This window comes from Nilaparvata lugens, chromosome 4 (genome assembly GCF_014356525.2).
Source record: "Nilaparvata lugens isolate BPH chromosome 4, ASM1435652v1, whole genome shotgun sequence".
Classification (NCBI taxonomy): Eukaryota; Metazoa; Arthropoda; class Insecta; order Hemiptera; family Delphacidae; genus Nilaparvata; species Nilaparvata lugens.
The window spans coordinates 68,589,385-68,610,881 of record NC_052507.1 but is presented as its reverse complement, the minus strand read 5'-3'; the positions used below and the strand labels follow the sequence as shown (position 1 = coordinate 68,610,881).

Below are 21,497 nucleotides of genomic sequence, written 5' to 3'. Positions count from 1 at the left end.
CTTTTGGGTAAACGAAGCTCAAGATGTCTCTCTTATTATACATCTCTCATTGAGCGTATTTCTCTTCTCTCAAGAGAAACCAGAGCCACAATACACTGTGTAACCATCTTAAAGAAACGAATAAAGAAATGTCTCTTCTAGATATCTAGGTTTGTGTACATGTAGGATTGAGTTATTTTAAGGGAAGTGAAAAAATCGTATAAATCGAAAGAAGTGAAACAGTCGAGACTTTCGCTTCAGACACTGTGGTATGCGTGGAGAAGAGGAAGAGTATAAATAGAATGACATTCAAATAGCTTTTTAGACTCTTTTTATTCACAGATGCCACAAAACCGAAACCTGACCTTGTTTGAAAATACTGAGAAAAGCAACAGATTCCTATTTGGTGTCCATGTCTCATTTCATTGGGCAGCCATTATTACTCACACAAAGGAGTGCTGTTTCCAACAAAGCAATAAACAACAAAAATTGGTGGTCTCATAATCGCAAGATCAATCAATGCTAGTTACCAAATGCTACAAACTCGCTACACAAACACAAATGAAATCATTATTTGTGTTTCTGATCCAACTGATCACGATGATTCAAATTTAAAGGTTAACGAAGCTTCACATGGACACATTAACCTGGTCACCAAGGGGATTTATTTTCTACTGAACCAATGAATGAGTTATGAAGCTTTATCAACTGAACCAATGAGTGATATGTAGTTTTATCAGAAACAAATGATTGCTACAAGTAGTATCTTTTCTCTATATTAGTAAAGCGTTACGCTTTATTTTAGTTCAATTGAACTATATTCTCATGTGAATGGAATACTGAGTGAAGATTTACTCTGCATTAGCAAGACCTTTACAATTAATAAATAAGGTCAATAAAACTAGATTTACCGATTGATCTTTCAATGTTCCTCCTTGTCCTCTTCTGGATCACAAAATTATTATTATACAGGCTCATCGAAATTTCAATCATGATACTTTTGTTTAGAGAATCGCCTAAAAATAGGAGGACAAGTTCATCCAAATTTTCATAACTGGTTTCAGAGAACGCTACTCAAGTTACCAAAAAATATTGACAACCGGTACCACATATTGTGATGAACTACGATACTACTGTTTCTTTTCTGACTGAAATTCCTGGCAGAGAGTATGGCATTGCATATCCGTTATGTTATGAGCATTGCAGTTATTTGCATGTTGGCAGAGTTTCAACGGCTATACTCAGAGATCAGCGACTAGGTTAATCCTGCATTCAGTCAGCAAGCTGTTCAGTGTCGAAAGGTAGGAAGAAAGGTCAATGACCGTGTCTCACCGGAGTCCAATAAAAAGATCTAATATATTCAGTCAGCCAGCGCTCGCCGCTCGGTCTTGGCCATGCCTTGCCTCTCTGCTGTCTTTTGGAACTTGGAAAACGCTTGCATCTTTGTGCGTTGGTGGATGAGACTTCAGAGGACGATTTTGAATGTGGAAGAAAAAGAAACGAACATTTTCTTCTCGTTTATTTTTTCAGATCGCATTCTGAAGTTGGGAAGTGAAGCCATTGTGACTGTGATTATGGTCTGTAGTGGGCAGTTAATTTCTATCGCTCATTCTTCCCATATGACCGTTTTTTGCCTGCCTATCATTATGATTATGCTGTTCAACATAATAATTTAGAACGCCTTTCCTTGTTTAGATTGTTGTTCCTTACTATACTCAAGCGGCTCAAGGAAATCTTGGATTTTTCAAACCTTCCAGACAAAGGGAAAGCCTGGGTGTATAAAAAGAACTTCTGAAGGGTATTGGAAGCATTGGATAACTATTTAATACTCATTTTAATAATAACAAAAACATATTATTTGCAATAAAATAAATTGTTTTCCCACCACACTATTTCACAATGATGCTAGGAACTTAGGATTTTGGCTAACATGATACAGGATCTTCATGCAAAGAATGAGAGAGATCAATCTTTTTTCGAATTATTGATACTTTCAGCACATTATTCGATACGAATTCAAATCAGTTATTTCTATTCTAAGAAGATTTAAATTTCAATTATAACAGCAAAAGGGCCAGACCATATTAAACATTTTTCAGGCGTTTTTAGAGTCGGCAGGTTAGGAAGCTCCTCTTTGATTGGGTTTGTGCCTGTAAAAACGCATGGTATTATGGTCTGGCACAAACAATTGGTTGAGAAGTAGTGAAAATCTTAGGAAATAATCTACTATAGTGAGGTCCACGTTATAATGACAGTGGATAGAGATAGAAGAATAGCGATGCCGATTCTCTGCATTAATTAATTATATTTCTACACTGTCAAAAACATAATTGGCATCGTTGTGGACCTAGAAAAGGATAGTACCACCGGCTATTTCGAATGATAGACAAGGATAGCAGAGCCAAAGTTGATCAAATACTGTCATTATAACGTGGACCTCACTATAACAACAATAATTTATTGAACTGTACTAATCAACTCTGGTTCAAACCAAAGTACTTTAGTTTTGAAACAACTTTAATGATTATAAAAACAACAATAACTTTCGAAGTATCTTGAGAACTATAATGAGTAATACAGAAAGTAACAAAAGCAATGATCATTCAAGTAAGATAGCTACACAAACAGTTCACATTGAATCATTGTTGGCAAAATAAATTGAAGATTCAATTGTTGGACTGAGCGGTAAAAAAGACAGAACAGAACGATCCAATTTTGAAGCATGACTTTCCACTACTGAATTTAGCAATCATTTTCGAACATTCCCATACCATTGACAACCGGCCAACAACTACATCATTAGTCCAATAACAACGGTCAAAGTACTTACTATACTCAACAAGCAATTCGGAAGCTTTCAACTCCCAGTAGTACATCACATCATTTGAGCATTGGATTTAAAATTAAAAAAAATGAAACAAGCTTAGAAAGGGAAGATTTTTGCAATTGAAAACCTCTAGAATCAGTAACAAACTGAGAGGAATGTATGTTTGAATATTGATTAATAACTTCCAGAATAAACTTTTAAAATGAATCCACAAAAAATAATCAATGAAACCAGAAATCAAGTTTCTATATTTGAATGAATTCAATTCCTCTCAAGTACAATGCTTATAGAAAGCATTGTATATTATATTATTCTAGGCAAAATATTGAACTATTTTTTATATATTTAACAAGTTTTAATGAGAGAACCCGACCTACTCAACCTATAGTGAGGTCCACGTTATAATGACAGTATTTGATCAACTTCGTTTTGCTATCCTTGTCTATATATCCTTCGACATAGCCGGTGGTACTATCCTTTTCTAGGTCCACAACTATGCCGATTATGTTTTTGACAGTGTAGAAATATGATTAATTAATGCAGAGAATTGGCATCGCTATTCTTCTATCCTTCATCTACTGCTATTATAACGTGGACCTCACTATATTGACGGCTGCCATCTACTATAGTGAGGTCCACGTTATAATGGCAGTGGAGAAAGATAGGAGAAAAACGTTGCTGAACCTCTGTCTTGTTAGTGCCTTCTATAGACGGTAGCTGATACAGGTTTATTGATGTAGGCTAATATTAACTGTTCATTCTCGTTAAAAAAAATCAATTATATTTTATTAGGCAAGAAATTATATTTTTATAATGAATTTTCATAATCAAGATATAATATTTTGTTAATTAATTATATTTCTACATTCTTAAAAAGCGATCTGGCAACAGAGCAAAGAGAGAAAGAGACAGCGCTAACCGCTTTGTTGAATGATAGACAAGGATAGCAATACCATTGCTAATCAAGCACAACCATTATAACGTGGACCTCACTATAGCTCAACTTCGGAAGACATCGTCGGCCAATGATAAGAGAGATCGTCGGCCAATGAAAAAAGAGAAGGCGTAGCTTCTGCTTAGAATGTCTCTGGAGGCGAGGCCTCTTGCTTGTGATTGGTTCATCGATTCATACTTTATTCTGTTCACTAATCTACACTTCTCTGTGCTCTTCTCTCTTTCATATTCTGCTCCACTCTCTTTATGCATTCTACCAAGTAATTAGTACCTTCATTTCTATCTAGTAACAAGTAGTCTATCGAATCAACATTTCTAATGATATATTAATATTGTCTTGGAGTACCAAGTTTACTAAAATAGCGTTAGCTATCAAATGCGATTTCATTTGACTTTGAAAGTCAGTCAATCATTTTCAGGAATGATTTTCACTTCACAATTTTTTTATGATTCTGTAGTAGCCTATAACCTAAATATTAAATAAATCCACGCTGCTATTGCAATATTCCTCACTACTAAAGCGATATTAATATCAGCTTTTTCTTCTGTAACTTCTAAAACCAACATAAAGCGTTAGACTTGAAAATCTAATAAATAAAACGGAATACTATATTCATTAATACTGCACTAAATACCTTAAACCGTTGAAACTACTCATTGAAAACTACAACAAAGTTGACATTAATTCACAAGTTGGCATTTGCTAAGAGTGTTTTTATTTGCGAATAACGAGTGTACTTAGGAGCTACCAAAAATTTATAGAACAATGAAAATGACAGTCTATTTAGTATTGAGCAGACTGAGTACATTGAAAATAAGTCTGGCTGGTGTTGAGCGAATTGAGTACATTGTCCCCATTAATAGAATGTAGTTCACCTATGAAACTTTGCAAAGTCATTGAAATTGTAGACATCAAGACTTGTGAAGTACAAAATGAAAGTTGACGAGTTCAAATAAAATTACACAGTTCAAGATAATAAAAACTACCTATGCTCAACCCATTGGTGAACGAAACCCACATCACCTATAAATATTTATAGATTTTGTTACAAGACGCTGATTATTAGGAGGAGATATCTGAACAGATTAAACGCTGCTCTAAATGGGTCACAATACTTTAGTAGACTACTTGCATTCGCGTAAGCAATAATCAAGAATTATAAGCTATTGTTCTAATTCAATTATAGTTCTAGACACAGATCTTGACTCTACAATAATAAGATTGCGAATAACCCCAGATTGATCTACAAGTTTAATTAGCAAGTTCTGGTTTGAAATAGTCCGTCATTAGATTAACTAAAAATGGAGAATTAGAATCTTAACTGCATTTGAATATTCTGTACTGGGGTTGGAAGGGATCGTCTACAAAAAGTTTTTCGAGATACCTATATGTAATTATTATTATGACATATAGACTATATAGATAGAATTTAAGATGACAATTGTATGTCATGTATGACATTGTATGTGACCAACTATCATCACATTAATATACTGAAATCGGATGAAGTGTCCCACACACATGAACTCGCACACTCACTTCCATCATCAACAGACGACAAAATAATTATTATCAGCTGTTTTTCCAAGGATGAATAAATAATTGTCCTTTAGCGAGTTTTCCCAGGGATGAGACATAGTGCAATCGAGTTTTTATATTATAAACCTACAATGTTCTGAATTTCGTGAGAATCGTTAGAGCCGTTTTCGAGATCCGGTGAAATACAAACATATAAACATCTAAACATATAAGCAGAAATTGCTCGGTTAATAGTATAGGATTCCAAATCCAATCAAGTGGAGCCAATTTTTAATTACTCCAGGTTTCACAAATCACTATTATATTACTATTTAATGAAGTGTTTAAACACGTTTTATTCCATTTGAAGAAACCTCTTGAGGTTTTCAGGGGTCATCGTCCTGCAAGTATTCAAATACTTTTGATTAGTAATGAATAAAAACATTGACTAAGTTGAATTGAATAGTCAAAAAAATCGTCCATTGCAAGGATAAGAATCAAAACTTCATGAACAGCCCAAAGAAGTTGTTCTAGTTTCTTCAGAACTGATAATCTAGATTATAGGCTAACAAACTTATAACATTTTTTAGATTACATTAGCATAATCTACATATTGCTGTAAAATATCAAGCACAAGCTTAAAAAACAATTGGTATTTTTTGTTGTGAGAATGCAGTGCGTGCAGACAGTAAGCGTGCGTCAGGTCAAGTACTTGTAACATTTGGCGGAAGTGAGAGGATTGGGTCAGAGAGTGAGAGAGGAAGTGTGTAAGTGCATTTTAGCCAGAGTGTACTCTCGGCTCTATACTTCTATACTCTCTGATTGTAGCTGTCTACTCATGCACGCGACGACTTATGAGTCGAACAACTGGTTGGCAATATTTTTTTAATGAATGCATTTAATATAATGTGATGTGTCCAGCCGCGGTCTTTCACCTCTAACTTGTCCATGATAACGACGAGAACGCGCAGACGCTGTTAGCTGTTGGCAACGGGTGACCTGTGAGCCAACTTGCATAACAGAGATAGCACAAAGGATAAAGATAGCCAGCAAGCGAAAGAAAGTTTATGTAAGCTGGCAAGAGAATGGCAAAAGAACGCGTGCCTTTTGCTGCAAAGAGGACATTCAAGTCACTGAGTAAGTACAGAACTATGGAGAACTGTGTAGTGGAGTCACTGTGCAAGTATGGAAGATCCTCAATAAAAAATATATAATGTTTTCTGCAAGTGAAAAAGGCACTCATCAATTGAAAAGAAATAGCTCGAGCATTTGAGTTAGCACAATGTTTGCTTCAATTATTGAGAATTGAACATTTTCCAATTAGTAATGTTTCATTGTTTTTGGGCGGGGTTTATTTCTCCATTACATTAAGTTCAATTCCAAAGCTATGATAAGTATCAAAGAGATATCGTTCATCAGAATACAGGAGAAATTCATTTCTACAAAGTCATTTGTAAACATTGCAGATAAGAGATCAGAACAAGGTCTACAACCAATGTATTTTAATGATATTATGAATAATTCTTATCAACCATCTTCAGCTAAGCAAATTAAGATAAAATTACAAGCTAAATGTTCAAGCTTTTAGTTTACACTAGAGGTTGATATAGTTTTTATATAGTAATAATTTTATATAGTATCATATTTCATATAAATATAGTATCGTAATTATTGTTGTGCAAGTTACAATCAATGTCTATTTGTAGGTAATTGTATATTGCATTCTCTAATGATTGTATTGTACAAGTATTTGTATGTGATTTTTGACAATAAATTCAATTCAGTTCAGAGTATAACGATCAAAACTAGAATCTCAAATTGTTTTATTAGATTAGTTCTTTTGACAATATCAAGTCATTTTCATTCAATATGTATCTCTAACTCTAACACAATATCAACTTCACAACAACACAGAATGTTTATCAAATGCACTTGACTGATTTTTGAAACAATTGATTATTCAGGCTGAGAAAATAGTTGTGAAATGATTTTAAAACTTTTAAATGCATTCTCAAGTCGTACAAGTAGGATTTGAAACGGTGTTATCTCCACGTGACCTCCTGAAATGTTTACGAGTGCCATTCAACTCTATTTAAAGTGATGTCGTGGCTCATTTTTATGACACCACTGCATCACCAACTTGGAATACTAAAGCATCAGTCCTTTTGATAATAACCATCAACTACATAATAACCTGTCTCAGCCAGAGAGTATAGAATGTAATGGTTAACATTATATTCTACACTATCTGGTCTCAATTCATACATCCAACTCCAACCAAATAATGTTAAAATACATTGGAGGAGTTTTAAAATCGAAACCTTCAACTAATAGATAGTATCAGTATCATAAACAGTATAGAAATTCAAAAGAGCATTCATTCGATATTAATCTCAATTTTCTATTCGAGACACACTCCTAATGTCTTCAAATTAAGACCCTTTGACTTCAAATCACCTTTGACTTTTTATTCACAATACAAACAGTTGAGGGTCCTGCCAAACCCAAAGGTTTTTCGGCGGGTGCCCAGTTACAGGAAAAAATGAGTTACACTTAATTCGACAATTTAAATTATTATAAGCCATAAGTCTTGTTAGGGTTTTTCTATACATTACTTTCAAATATATCGTTCACAAAATCGTTCCAGTAGTTCAAGGTCAAATTCTAGATAATATACACTCACATTGTTTTGGGGTTTTTAAGAGGATAAAGCAGATCACTAAAATTAGATTCGTTACAGGGTAGGCACTAGAAAAACGCACTAGGACTAAGTAAGTTCAAGTTTAAATACCAGACTCTAATTTCAGAGTGATACGTACAAGAGAAGTTCAAGAGTCATTAGTATCAGAGTAATTAAAGGCAGAAAGTTAGAGATCAATAATGGCTTAGGGTAAATAACAGTAAGGCTAGGCGCACACCAGCTAGTCAAGAAAAGACAAGACATGATCAGACACGTTTAGTCACAATACTTCACATTGTTGCTTATGACGCAACTCACACTGATTATTCATGGCAATAAGACATGTCTTCATAAGCAACTATGTGAAGTATTGTGACTGAACGTGTCTGATCATGTCTTGTTTTGACCAACTGTTGTGCGCCTAGCCTAAGACTCAATAGAACTGGGTTTGTAAGATAGTTAAGGGTAACTGACAGAGATATTCACAAGGACTAGGATAGTTTTAGGCTAAAGACTAGGACAGTAATCAGTTCTTTGTACTCGGTGTTGGTGTTTGAGTGTTTGTTGGATGGAGTGCAGTGAAGCATAAGGCTGTAACAAGGACTGTCGAGGAGTGTAGTAGCGTGGGCAGCGGAAACCGGACGAGCAACAAGTTACAAGAGAAGCAGCAGAGTAAAAAGGAGCAAGTGACCTGCACCGGCTGGCCAGTGGCGGAAAATTGCCGGCCGCAATTTAGCTGTCTCTTTTGCTGCAACGACATCCGTACGTCTTAAAATTCGCGCCTCGTATCACTAAGCTGTACTGCACACTGCACCATCCCATCCTGCCTCACCATTATGTCAATCAACGCATTTGTCAGCTCCCCAGCTGCTCCGGTTGTCACATTATTTAAATTGTAAAAATACTTTCAAGTTATATCCTTCAAAAGTATCTGTTGAGATGCACCATAGAAAAAAGATACCTTAACATAAGCTATGTTAAGCTTTTAACATAAGCTATACATAGCTTATGCTATCTTTTCTCTATGGTTGCCCCAAGCGAGATTTATTTCAAGCAAGGATCAGTACAATCTTGAATAAATGTGTGAGATTATTTTTTGTAGGCCTATTTTAAGTACTGGATATTTTATACAGATTGGTGCAGCTTGAAATTCTTGATTACTTTAGAGAAACAACCAGCTTGGAATTCGTGATTACTGAAAAGAAACAATAAATATTTAAGAGAATGAAGAGCTTCTTCTGAGCCATTACTTACACGAATAGGACAGGCTAGGAAGGTGGAAAGTTGAGGAGAGTAAAAAAACAGTATAGAGAATTAATATTGATAACATTTTCATCAGTTCAACTGGCTCTAAGCAAATCTTACTGAAAGTGAATGTTGAATGATAATTTAGAGTATCATGGTATGTAAAGGTGCGTACAGGGGCCCGTTTCACAAAGGTACAAGTAGGTTACAAGTCTTGTTGCCAACCATGGTTTTGGAGAACAACTGATTACTAGCGTTTCACAAAAGCTGAATTGTAAACTTGTAGTTACAACAAATTTCTACAAGTTTACAAGTTATTTGCTTGTTACGAACAAGTGTTTCACAAAGATTTTCATTGTAGCCAACAATTTTTGTCGAAATTACTTGTTCGTAACTATGAAATTTCTACCGAAGTGGAAAGCTATGTAAAGGATTTACAAGTGATCATTATAATGATTTTAAATATTCAATAAATATTTCTAATAATCAAAAATGCCATATATTCCTCTAAAATTCATTATTTTGGAAATATATGCATCAGGAAAATGAATTTAATAAATTTCCAAAATAGTTATTAATGTGTTACCTCATAGGTTATGTGTACTATAGTATATATACACAGTATATATAGTATACATTATATATAGTACATTTACTGTGTAGGTTACAAATTCAGCAATAAATGAAGTAGACTGTACAAAAAACATTATATTGCTTTCAAATATTTTCAAAGTAATTATTGAAAAGTACAAGTAACCTTTATAAAAGATGAAAAAAGGAAATCATAATGAAAATAGGTTATGTTTACTATTGAAGTACTTGTAGACTTGTAAAATTGTAAACTTGTAAACTTGTAGATCATAAATTGTTGTGAAACGTCAGTACTTGTAAACTTGTAACTACAAGTGCTTGTTCGTAACCATGGTTGGTGACAATACTCTTGTACCTTTGTGAAATAGGCCCCAGATATACGCGCCGCGAACATGAGCAATTCACTTTTCATCAGCTGATTGATTATATCTGTATTTGTACAGAATCGATAAGATACAGATATAAGAAGCTTGACATCAGCTGATTAAAAGTGAATTGTTCGTGTTCGCGGCGCGTAAATCTCTACGCACCTTAAGGTTAGTCAAATGCCTATGTTTCTGTATCAAGCTCAAAGAGAGTACCTTTACCACTTTATGTGTACAGAAACGTACAAACCAAAATGAGTGATCTAAAATGCGGCTTAAAAAATAAAAAAGCACTTGAAATTGAAGAATAGTAGGAAACAAGAACGACAAGTTTCTGATTTAATAGAATTCTGATCTTTTGTCATTGCCGACACTGTAATCCCAAAGAAAAAAAGCAAACATGGGTGTATTCAAGGATAAAGTGTACAATTGAAACAAACTCAAGCCACAATAATTCAAAATAGATCATTACGAATTTGAAATAGATATACAGTAATGGATTAACAGAGGATTCAAGCCAATTTTTTTGAATATAGTCGAATTATGAGTTTGCAATGATTTGTCTATTGAAAGGAGTATTATAGATAGGCCTGGATGGATCCAGACAGTCTAATCCAGTCAGAATAATATTCCTCCAGCTTGAGAAGAGTCTGATGCCAACTGGTCGCGACTTCTTCCCCGAGAATGAGGTCAGCTCACTTGATCTTCCGACCCCCTCCCGCACCAACCAAGCCATCTCTCGCCAATCCATTCCAACTTGCCAAACGTCATCCGCTATTTTTAGACTTTTGATTTCGTGCTGTTTACACTCAGGTCAGCACTAGACTCTATTGCTATTCCCAATCTCTCCACGGCTCGTGTACCAACCAACTAACTCCACCCCCAAACAATAAATTCTATCATCTGACCTATAAACCTCTCCCTTACATTAAAAGAGCGAAAACTTGCTCGGCTTACTTGCAAATTGCGACACCAACGTTCAGTTGACGAGATATTTCTTTGGTCATGGTTTAGTAATGGTCTGAAACCAGCTATTTGAATTCATACTGCTCCGACAGTTGAACAGCGTAATTGAAAACTACTTTTATTTTGAATAGCTACACCCAACACAACGTCATTGCTTCAAGTCGTACAAAGAAAACGAGATTTCATACAACAAATTCTAGGAATCACTAAGCGGATACTGAAGGAACGCAAAAAAACCAAGAACTGAGCATTTCTATAAAACATTTCAACTACCGGATTGAAACGTTCATATATGAATACTGTATCTATAATCACTTGATTATTTTTCGCTTGCGGTTTGAATCAGAACGTTGAGGAACTCTTATAGGAAATAACTACATTCAAGTATTTCACATTAGCCAATGAATAAGTACGCCTACCAACAAACATGCCATGTCATTGTCAGGGCCGGATTCAGCTATTTGATGTCCCTAGACAAGACCAAATATTTTTCCGCCCCGACTACATTGTTGGTGAGCTGTGGTCACCAACCCAATAATTGGAATTACTCTATTATTATGTGAATTATATAATTTTGGAATTATTATTGGAATAATTAGCAATATTGAAATTAGAAGTATTCTAACTAACTCATTCACCAGACAGCTCCTTGGTTTTGGAGGCGTAGACTACTAATTCAGTCACACAACTACATCAATTTCAATCTACTCAGAGCTGTTTTGTATGGATCAAGTAACGGTTAACATACTGAACATTTATTATTTATAAAAAGAATTCAGATTGTTCATTTCCGATCTGTACTCTAATAGATAAAAATTCTCAAAAAGTGTTCAATCATTTTAATAACATGTACATGAGTTCCTGTTCAATATACGAGTACGATAGGTGAATAGGATATGAATAGGCAGTTGAAACTCTAATCTTGGCTTAGAGCCGTGTACAAATAGAGTCTAATTTTAAGCAGATGGTTGATCAATTCACGGGCATCGAGATGATCGCGTATCGCGAGTAGCCAGCCAAAAAACCGATTCGATGCATCGCCGACAGTAATAGAACACACAGCCATGCATCACAAATCACCAACTCACTTGCAAACGCGCAAACACGAAAAATCACTGCAACGAATGTCTTTACAGTAATCTCTAGTTCAATTTTACTCATTTTTCACACTATTGTCGGCAGATGAACAGACTAATACTTTTGTGTACAGAACGAATTTTTAGTAAGGTAAAGGATGAGATTTGCATGATGATGATAAATAATAAGAATCATATTAACTGCAAAACTGCATGATAGAGAATATAGTTCTAAGAGGAGACATAAATAAGTACTAGGCATTCAAATTTCGAAATCCGAGAACAACTCTTCGAATAAACTAAAACAAACAAAAGATAATGTAAAACAAACTAAAGTTAATATATCCTTCAAGCTCTTCACACCCCAATTCACTCAAATTATATATAAATCATTACATTTTTTTGACACTTGAAAATGGCATAAGTGGTCGAAAGTAGTTGTGTTGATATAAAGAAGGATACAAATAATTTTCCTTAATATGAAATATTTACAAATTTGCTATTACAAACAATCAGAAAATATTATGCAAATACCAATATCGTAAACAATACAGAGTTACCGCTTGTTCTCGGGACACGAGTTTTATCACAATTCAGTGCAATTACGTAGAGAAGTCATAAAATTTGTTCCATATTCAACACAGATACTTTTTTTACTGTTTCGAAACGCATGATGGTTGGTCCATGGTTTTTCTGTGAAAAATAAAAATCGCTGAAACTTCGTGACCATATGCTCTTTGATGCGAGGAAAGGTTTCTAGGCACACTAATACCAGCAAGCAAATAAGGGGGCTCTAGGATTTCCACTACTAAATTTTAATACGTGACAAGGTAAACAAAAAATTGGAGCTTTAATTTTGACAATAGAATGAAGAATGTTGAGACACAAATAATCTCAAGATTTATCGATTTGTTGCTTCCCATGTCTGTGTTTATACAATATGGCTTCATACCTAGAAAAGCTTACATGCTACAATGCCCACGCCATTGTTTGAGCAATCACCGGTCACAAATGTGTGGGATAAATCTTTCTTTGATTAGTTTTGCCGCCAAAGGCAATGTCAAGGGCATTCGTCGGCCGCCAAGGTCAGAGGAGCAGGTCTTTTGGCGCGAACTGTCCTGTCGTTTGATTCGCCATTCACCTGACCAAATGCATTCACACATTTGGCAAAGTGCAAGAAACGTATCTCCGCTAAGTAAACCCAATAAATTCACCACACGTCCACAACAAGATTTATAAAACAACTTCCATACAATGGCTACTGTCACTAAGTAATGATCAACGTATAATCTCTCACTCTTTTCTGAGCTACTCTACTGTTCAATTGAATTTTATCAACACTGGAATCAAAAGTTCACAGCTTAAAAGCAAAACACTGAAAAATCAGTTGAAATTTTTCAACTCACTTTGAAGGCCATCCTTCTAGATTACACTGTATAAAATTAAACTTTAATACTAAACATGAAATTTATTGGCAAGACATGTTTATAATTTATTGGTTCATTATTTTGTTTCAAAAGTTTACAGGAGGGAATCAATCTCTCATAACCGAATTACAAGATATATTACCCAATATTATCAATGATATATTATCAATGATACATTTTCATCATTCTAAATGTTGTATTACCCTATGAAATTAAGTAAATTGTAAAGTAGAATTTTAATTTAATAATGAGAGAATATTTCTCAACAAACATGGATTAAAGCCGTGTCCACACTGAACAAATGTTCGGCAAACATGTTTGTTGAGGAGCTCAGGGACAAACATTTTTAAAAGTTTAGACAATCATCGTTTGTCAAACAAAAAATTACTGTTTTTCCAAACATTTTCAGTGTTGACAGCTGTAAAACGTAAAACCTGTTCTTCCCTCATTTTCGTTTGTGCGTAAATTTCCGCAGTCGACGGCGGCAAGCATTGTTGACACTCATATTATCAAAATTTCAAGTGTTCTCAAACAGCTGATCAAATAAATTTGCATTATTTGTGTACTAATATTTAATAATATCAACATATTGCCAATTGAAAATATAAGAAGTATAAACTCAAGATCCCCCATTAAAACTTAATTGAACATAATATTTTAGGTTATTTGGACAAATTGAAATCTACCCAATGTGAGATCCTCACCCTGTCGTGGTCGGCTACGAAAACCCAGCTTCACGAATATTATGTTTGGTGACGCGTCTACACTGCACTGGCAAACATTGTTTACCAAACATGATAAAATTTGCCCAAACTTTTTCAACAAGCATGTTTGTCGAATATTTGTTCAGTGTGGACACGACTTAAGAGTCTATATATACAAAAGCGAAATGGCACTCACTCACTGACTGACTGACCGACTCACTCACTCACTCACTCACTCACAGAACTAAAAATCTACCGGACCAAAAACATTCAAATTTGGTAGGTATGTTCAGTTGGCCCTTTAGAGGCGCACTAAGGAATCTTTTGGCAATATTTTAACTCTAAGGGTGTTTTTTTAAGGATTTAAAGTTCGTCTTTTAGCATGTATATTCTTCTTATTCGAATCTCTTAATTATAATTGAAAAATGTCCATATCATATGTTAATATAGAACTATAATCTAGATAGAGTACCTCTTCGAAACAGTTGTTAACTGGTAACTAAATTAATAATTTTGTCAGGTTGGCATTAAGTTGAGTTTGAATTTGTTAGGTTGGCACCAAGTTAAGATTGAAATGCATTTATCGCGGAAAAATTGATTGGGCACTGCTATTTCAATCAGAGCTATTCCTGGGAATATTATATTAGTACCCGTCAGGCTCGCTTCGCTCGCCATATCCGTTTAGCCAGACGTTTAGTCTGGACCCCCGACTGGATCGACCTAACATATGATAAAAATGCTCAAATGAAAAATGGAGGCGAGCGAAGCGAGCCGATCCAGTCGGGGGTCCAGGGGGAGGAGCCCCCTCGCTAGACGGATATGGCGAGCGAAGCGAGCCTGACGGCTAGTAGTATTATATTCTCAAAATGTTTGATTGAATTTTGTCAACGGATTGAATAAAAGTTACAATAGAATACAATTTACTTTCATTTATCAAGCTAAGTTGTATGTTTACGTCGATAATTCGATGATGCCAGGGTCTCCGAAAGTTACTGTCCCTGCAAAGGTGAATCTTCAAGCCAAAAAAGAATAAACAGATAATATCATCAACCATAGACTATACAAACATCCGTCGAAAATGCGAAGGGTCATGATGATGCTTAAAAAATAAAAGATAAACAAGAGAAGAGAAAAACAGTTGAGTCATGGGACAAACACTCTTCAGCAATACTGTTTGATGCATTGGTTTGCTCGGGGAAGTGGAGGAAGGTTGAAACAAGATACCAACACCAGAATGCCTCTTGATAAATGATCCGAAATCTTGACGTAGAACAGACTAGCAAGTGTCTTCTATACTGCTCAGCGGGGAAGAGTGCGACGTTCTTAAGAAAACATACGATAACTTAATCTGTGGTTGGAATAGAATTGAGTGCTTCCAGGGTAGAATTATAGGTGTATTAGTATATTGTTTCGTAGGGAAAGATTCCAGAAAGGTAGAGTGAAAAACGTTACATCACAGTTGAAATATTGTGATCCATCAAGGAACAAGAAATGGTCATTTCTATCAGTTTCAAATTTGCAGGCGTTCATGAAATCCATTCCTCGCAAAATGTAAGTTAACGGACGTTAAAAATGTAAATTCCACATTATCTGTTAGATAAAGAGGGTTTATTTATTTATACTAAAAAATTACAAGTTCATGTAGGAAATAAATTCATCGAAAATGTAATAGAAATTTCAAGTGGAGGATTAACTAAAAGGTAAACAGTGTACAAAAAAAGCACTTAACATGGACAAATCAAGTCTTAAATCTGCTTCAGAAATACAGAATCTATATATTATATAAAAGCGAAATGGCACTCACTCACTCACTGACTGACTGACTCACTCACTCACTCGCAGAGCTAAAAATCTACCGGACCAAAAACGTTCAAATTTGGTACGTAGTTCAGTTGGCCCTTTAGAGGCGCACTAAGGAATCTTTTGGCAATATTTCAACTCTAAGGGTGGTTTTTAAGGGTTTAAAGTTCGTCTTTTAGCATGTATATTCTTCTTATTCCAATCTCTTAATTATAATCGAAAAATGTCCATACCATATAGAACTATAATCTAGAGAGAGTACCTCTTCGAAACAGTTGTTAACTGGTAACTAAATTAATAATTTTGTCAGGTTGGCATTAAGTTGAGTTGACTTTGTTAGGTTGGCACCAAGTTGAAGATTGAAATGCATTTATCGCGGAAAAATGGATTGGGCACTGCTACTTCAATCAGAGCTATTACTGGGAATATTATATCGCCTGATATGGTGAGCGAAGCGAGCCTGACGGCTAGTTTACCTATAAAATGAACAAATGTTGAATGTTTTAATACATGTAGTCATAAGTATTACAGATTACAAGCTACAATTACAAAATTACAAACTTGACGCCACAGGGATCAAAAAGGTAAAAAAATAGAATTTTAAACAAGAATCGAAGTGAATAAAGTCAGAATCTAGGGGAGCACAGACGTTACGGGTACTACACTGTGTACATCTCAATTTTAGTCAAGATAAACCAGTATTCTTCTACCAATATTGTCAAGAAGGTGAAGCATCTTCAATTTTTTACAACTGCACGGTAAAGGAAGACAAAAAGTTATATACATACTCGTATAGCCTACAGTATAAAATAAAATCATACAATGACGTATATAGACCTACAGTACTGCAGGAACATACGTGTAAATAGAACATGGAACGTGGCCTTTTATAGGAGATACCTCTTTAAGATATGTAGATAGTACTTCAGATATGTGAGTAAAATTAGCAACTCGATAAGAGTTTGAGCAACTGAAACTAATTTGACTGGAAAAGATGGGCTTCGAAGCAGGATGCGTTTGAAAAATGGGCCGATTAGACGGTGACTGGAGTATGAAACGAGCGCTTTTGTCGGTGCAAGCTATTAATATTCGAAAAGAAAGCCAGTCGAACAAGGGACAAAAGTAAATGGACTTTCTGTTGTCTTGTTGGTAGACAGCCAAATTCCGGTCACATCACCAACATGAAATAATCATTGTATTATGTCTCGGGACTACGCTTTTAGAAAACACGCGACTACACCACCAAAACAGACAAAATTCGGACAAATTTAGATACTAGACATCAATCAAGACACATAAATACTTCAGTACAATTTCAATCTTCACAAGTCATAATCAACTTTTCCACAGTATATTATCAAGACTATAAACAATTCAATTTTACACACACACACACAAGATACAAAGAAGTAATATAAAGATACGAATGAATATATGCAAAAATAACATTAAAAAATACTAATTAGGGATCAGAGCTAAATAATAAACGCTTTTAAATAATTGAGTTTGAACATTGTACTTATTTTTCAAACCATGAACAGAAATTTAGAAACTACTCATGACTTTCTGGGTAATTGTGAAGGTGATATTCGTAGTTATCCATACTGAAGAAAAAACTAGCTTTACTTTCCTAAAACTAGACAAACGGAAAACTCTCATTTTTTAGAAAAAAAAACAAAAACTTTTTGGGTTTGGGATCAAACCCAAAAACTAGGTTTGATCTAAGAAACTAAATCAAACCATCAATATGTGGTTTGATCTGTGTCAAACCACAGATCTATTGTAAACACAGATACCAGTTTCAGTTGTTACCCAAAAAACTAAATTTAGGGCAGCAGTATTTATACTAAAGGCGGAGCAGCGTTATTGGTGGAAGCCGTGACCTATCAAGGTGAACGTCTGCTGCCATTGGCCTAGACAAGCCCCTCTCCTATTAGCGGTTCATACAAGCGTTACAAAATGGCGATTTCAACAGCATTCACACCAATGGAAGATTATTAAATTGTTACATGTTATATAATATAATATATAGGTACGAAATTGATAGAAAAATGATACAAAAACATGGAAAAACAATTGTCAAGACAATATTTTTTTCCTACAGAACTGAACTGAATTGAACGTAAATAGTTAAATCAAGCTGAAAGAGTCTATAATATAGACTACAAAAAAACTATGAAGAAACTATATAAACTATAGAGACTAAACACGTCTATAGCATTTTGGAAGAGGCTGCCTTCCTTGGCTCATTTTTGGAGCAATGACAACCAAAACCAACCGAATCTTGTCGTGTAAAATGACACGAATCATTTACCTTTAACCGAAGTATTCTTTACCAAGGTAGAAAGCTATGTTATGAAATCAAAACAAACTGGTACCATGTGACCAATAATGGGCTGGATTTGATCTCACCAAACATTTTTGGGAACTGAGCTATTTGATATTCTTTCCATAGCAGGTTCAACTGCATTGAACAGGTTGAACTTTTTACCTCGAATATCAATAACAACTGACTCTGTGTCAACTGAGGAGCTCGTCCTTCTTTTATAAGTTGTCAAATAAATTGATCAAGAAATCATTTTAGAATTGTGTATCTCAACTTACTGGTGTCGAATGTATCAATCAACTTCATATACTATTGAACCAGGATGTTCGGATCAATACCAACCTGAAAAAAACAAAATTATTATAAATCATACATTACAAGAATATATCCAGAGAGTCAATTAAGAAAGAAGAAAAGAAAAAATAAAGTCTCTCTCCAGAGAGAAAAAAAATAAAGTCATGAATAAACACAATTTAATCCATAATTTTTATTTTAAAAAACAAATACAGTGGGATTTAAAAATTTCATTTGTCCTAGACGAAAACGGGGCAATAATTGAATTAAGAGAACATTAGCCTACAAACGACCACAAAAATTATTATCATTGAAGCTGTTCTTTTTAAAATTTCAGAATAAGCTTCTGGACATAGAAACATGAGAAGCGAATATGTTTGAAAATAATAACGCCACAATAAGGCCGAAAACTTCAGTAAGATTTGGCAATTTTTCGAGTAGAATATAATATGAACAGAAAGGTTTCTTGACATAATTATTCTGAAATTATGAATATTTCATTTTATGGTTGACTGTTTGATAATGGTCATGCCAGTATTATTCTCATAGATAATAACATCTTACGTGTGGGTGGTCAAAACGTAGAGTAATGACAGCGTAGGTAGAGAATATTTTCGCTGTTAGTTCATTTGGTCGTGGATAGAGTTGCTCATGAAGCTTATAATCCCTATTCCTAGCTCGTTCATTGAAAAAATATGCATCAAAATATTTAGTTATAAAAGTCCTTTTTTCAATGTACAATGAGTTTTCCTCACTATTAAATTTACTTTTCAAATTACTAATCTTTCTTCCACAGATACGATAGGTGAAAGTGTGTAATACCATAGACAATAGAATATAGTATACAGTTTCTCTATGGTAATTGGTAATACGTACCACAGATTTTACATGATTAGAACTCTTGATCTAGAATAAGTAGGCTCCCCTTTCATAGAATAAAATTTTGCACAAAATACTTTCATAATATTGCAGAATTCCAATTTTCATAAACGACCCTTTGGTAATTTTAGTTGATCACTATGATTGTCCCGCTAGCTAGTGAATGAATCTTTGGTATCTTTATATTTACCCTTGAACAAGTCATCCTCGGCCATAAGATAGAATTAAACTGAAACCCTGAAAAGATGATTATTGTAAATAAATGCTTCAAAGCTTCCACTAAATTATTCAGAAACACTGATGATTATTACTTTCTCAAACGTAGTTTTCAAGAGCAAATCTTTCAATCTGATGAATTAGAAATCTACTGAACCTGAATCGATTAGGACTATTCTACCGAATATCTTGATAACATGAAGAAATATTCAACTTGACAGAGCAAACTAGGACTTCAACCATTACCGAAATCCGAAAGCTAATGCAGCAACTTTTGGCTACAAGAATCAAGTTGAATTCAACAAGTTACTGTTGGAGAAGTAGAAATACTATGCGGGTATTATTAAGGAGCCTTACTTCTCCAGTCCCGTAATCATGCTATTCTTTGTACTGTATAGTGTCAGTGCATACAGTAGTCTTGTTTCTACCACTCTACCACTACTCTTGTTTCTTATGTGAGTGTGTGTTTATCAGAGAAGCCACTTAATGCAGCTTATCTCAGGTTCATCAACACGGAAGCAGCCAACTGGAAGCATTCAAACAAAGAAAAAGCTCTGTTCTCTATTCTTTGGCCTTTCTAACGAGTTGGAAACACCTCAATCCTTTCAGCCACAGTTAATTATTCAAAACATTATTTATAAATATTATTAGAAACAATGTCTAACCAAAATTATCTAGTCAAGATGATCCTTAAAGGAACTGGAGAAAAAAATTAAGATTGAAGAAAAACTTTTTGTGTAGTTGAGAAGTTGATATTGTGGTAATTATTCATATTGAATGAAAAAGACTGAGAAATTGTCAAAAAACCACTGATTTATTGATAATTAGAAAGACCGGTTTCGGTTATTACACCATTGTCAATCTCTGATAAGTCTTTTTCATTCAATTGAAGAAAAAAGTACAGTAACACCAGAAAGTAATGACATAGGCCATAGAGGAAAGATAGCATAATACACCAATATTATTCGGCTATGATAATGTCTACATCATGGTCTTGTTCTACCGCTTGTCTTCTAGTCTTGTGCATAAGTAATTGGTAAATTATGATGCGAAATAAAAGAACTTTCAGTTTTAGGTGAGGTAGAACCACAATTTCGCAGTTCCTACATTATACGAGTTTTCCTCGTGTTTAGCGAAGCCGGCACAAGTGGTCACCCATCCAACGGGAATAGCAGGTCCACGACTCTTCTCTCATCCAATCTGAGCTATTCAATGATATCAGTAGGACCACGGAACATACAGTTTTCTTTATTTTCTTGTAACATTTAGTTTTATTTGTTTAGATAAATCAATCGCTCATACTTCTGAAAGAAGATCTGCTACATTATGATCGTACGAATGCAATAAGGCAACACATTGCAATCACACGACACATGCATCTATCGAAACATCCGTCTCTAAAAAAAAAAGATAATTATTCCACCAATAATCAGGGAAGTGAAGAATTATTACAGTAGAGCAATCTTAATACAACGATCTCTAATACGATGACTGTTATAAATAATTGAACTTTATCAATTGACTTAATAAAACCAATAAAAATGAATAAAACCAAACTACCTATCTCTGTTCTCATTCTCGAATAGTGAATAAAATAGAAAAACAACCAGTTCCACAAGAGACGTCAGATAGCAACAGCAACAGCGGTA

At 34.6% G+C, this 21,497-nt stretch overlaps 1 protein-coding gene across 15 annotated transcripts in view; it reads right to left on the bottom strand.

Moving 5' to 3' along the window:
- LOC111045314 (protein hu-li tai shao) overlaps nucleotides 1-21,497 on the bottom strand; it is a 107,789-nt gene that overhangs the window by 51,096 nt on the left and 35,196 nt on the right. For 2 of the 15 annotated variants that reach the window (XM_039426312.1, XM_039426315.1), the window contains exon 3: nucleotides 18,738-18,801. The exons of the other annotated variants lie outside the window; for them this stretch is intronic. The gene's annotated coding sequence lies outside the window, so the exon portion shown is untranslated. The remainder of the gene's footprint in view (nucleotides 1-18,737; nucleotides 18,802-21,497) is intronic. 15 annotated transcript variants of the gene reach the window in all.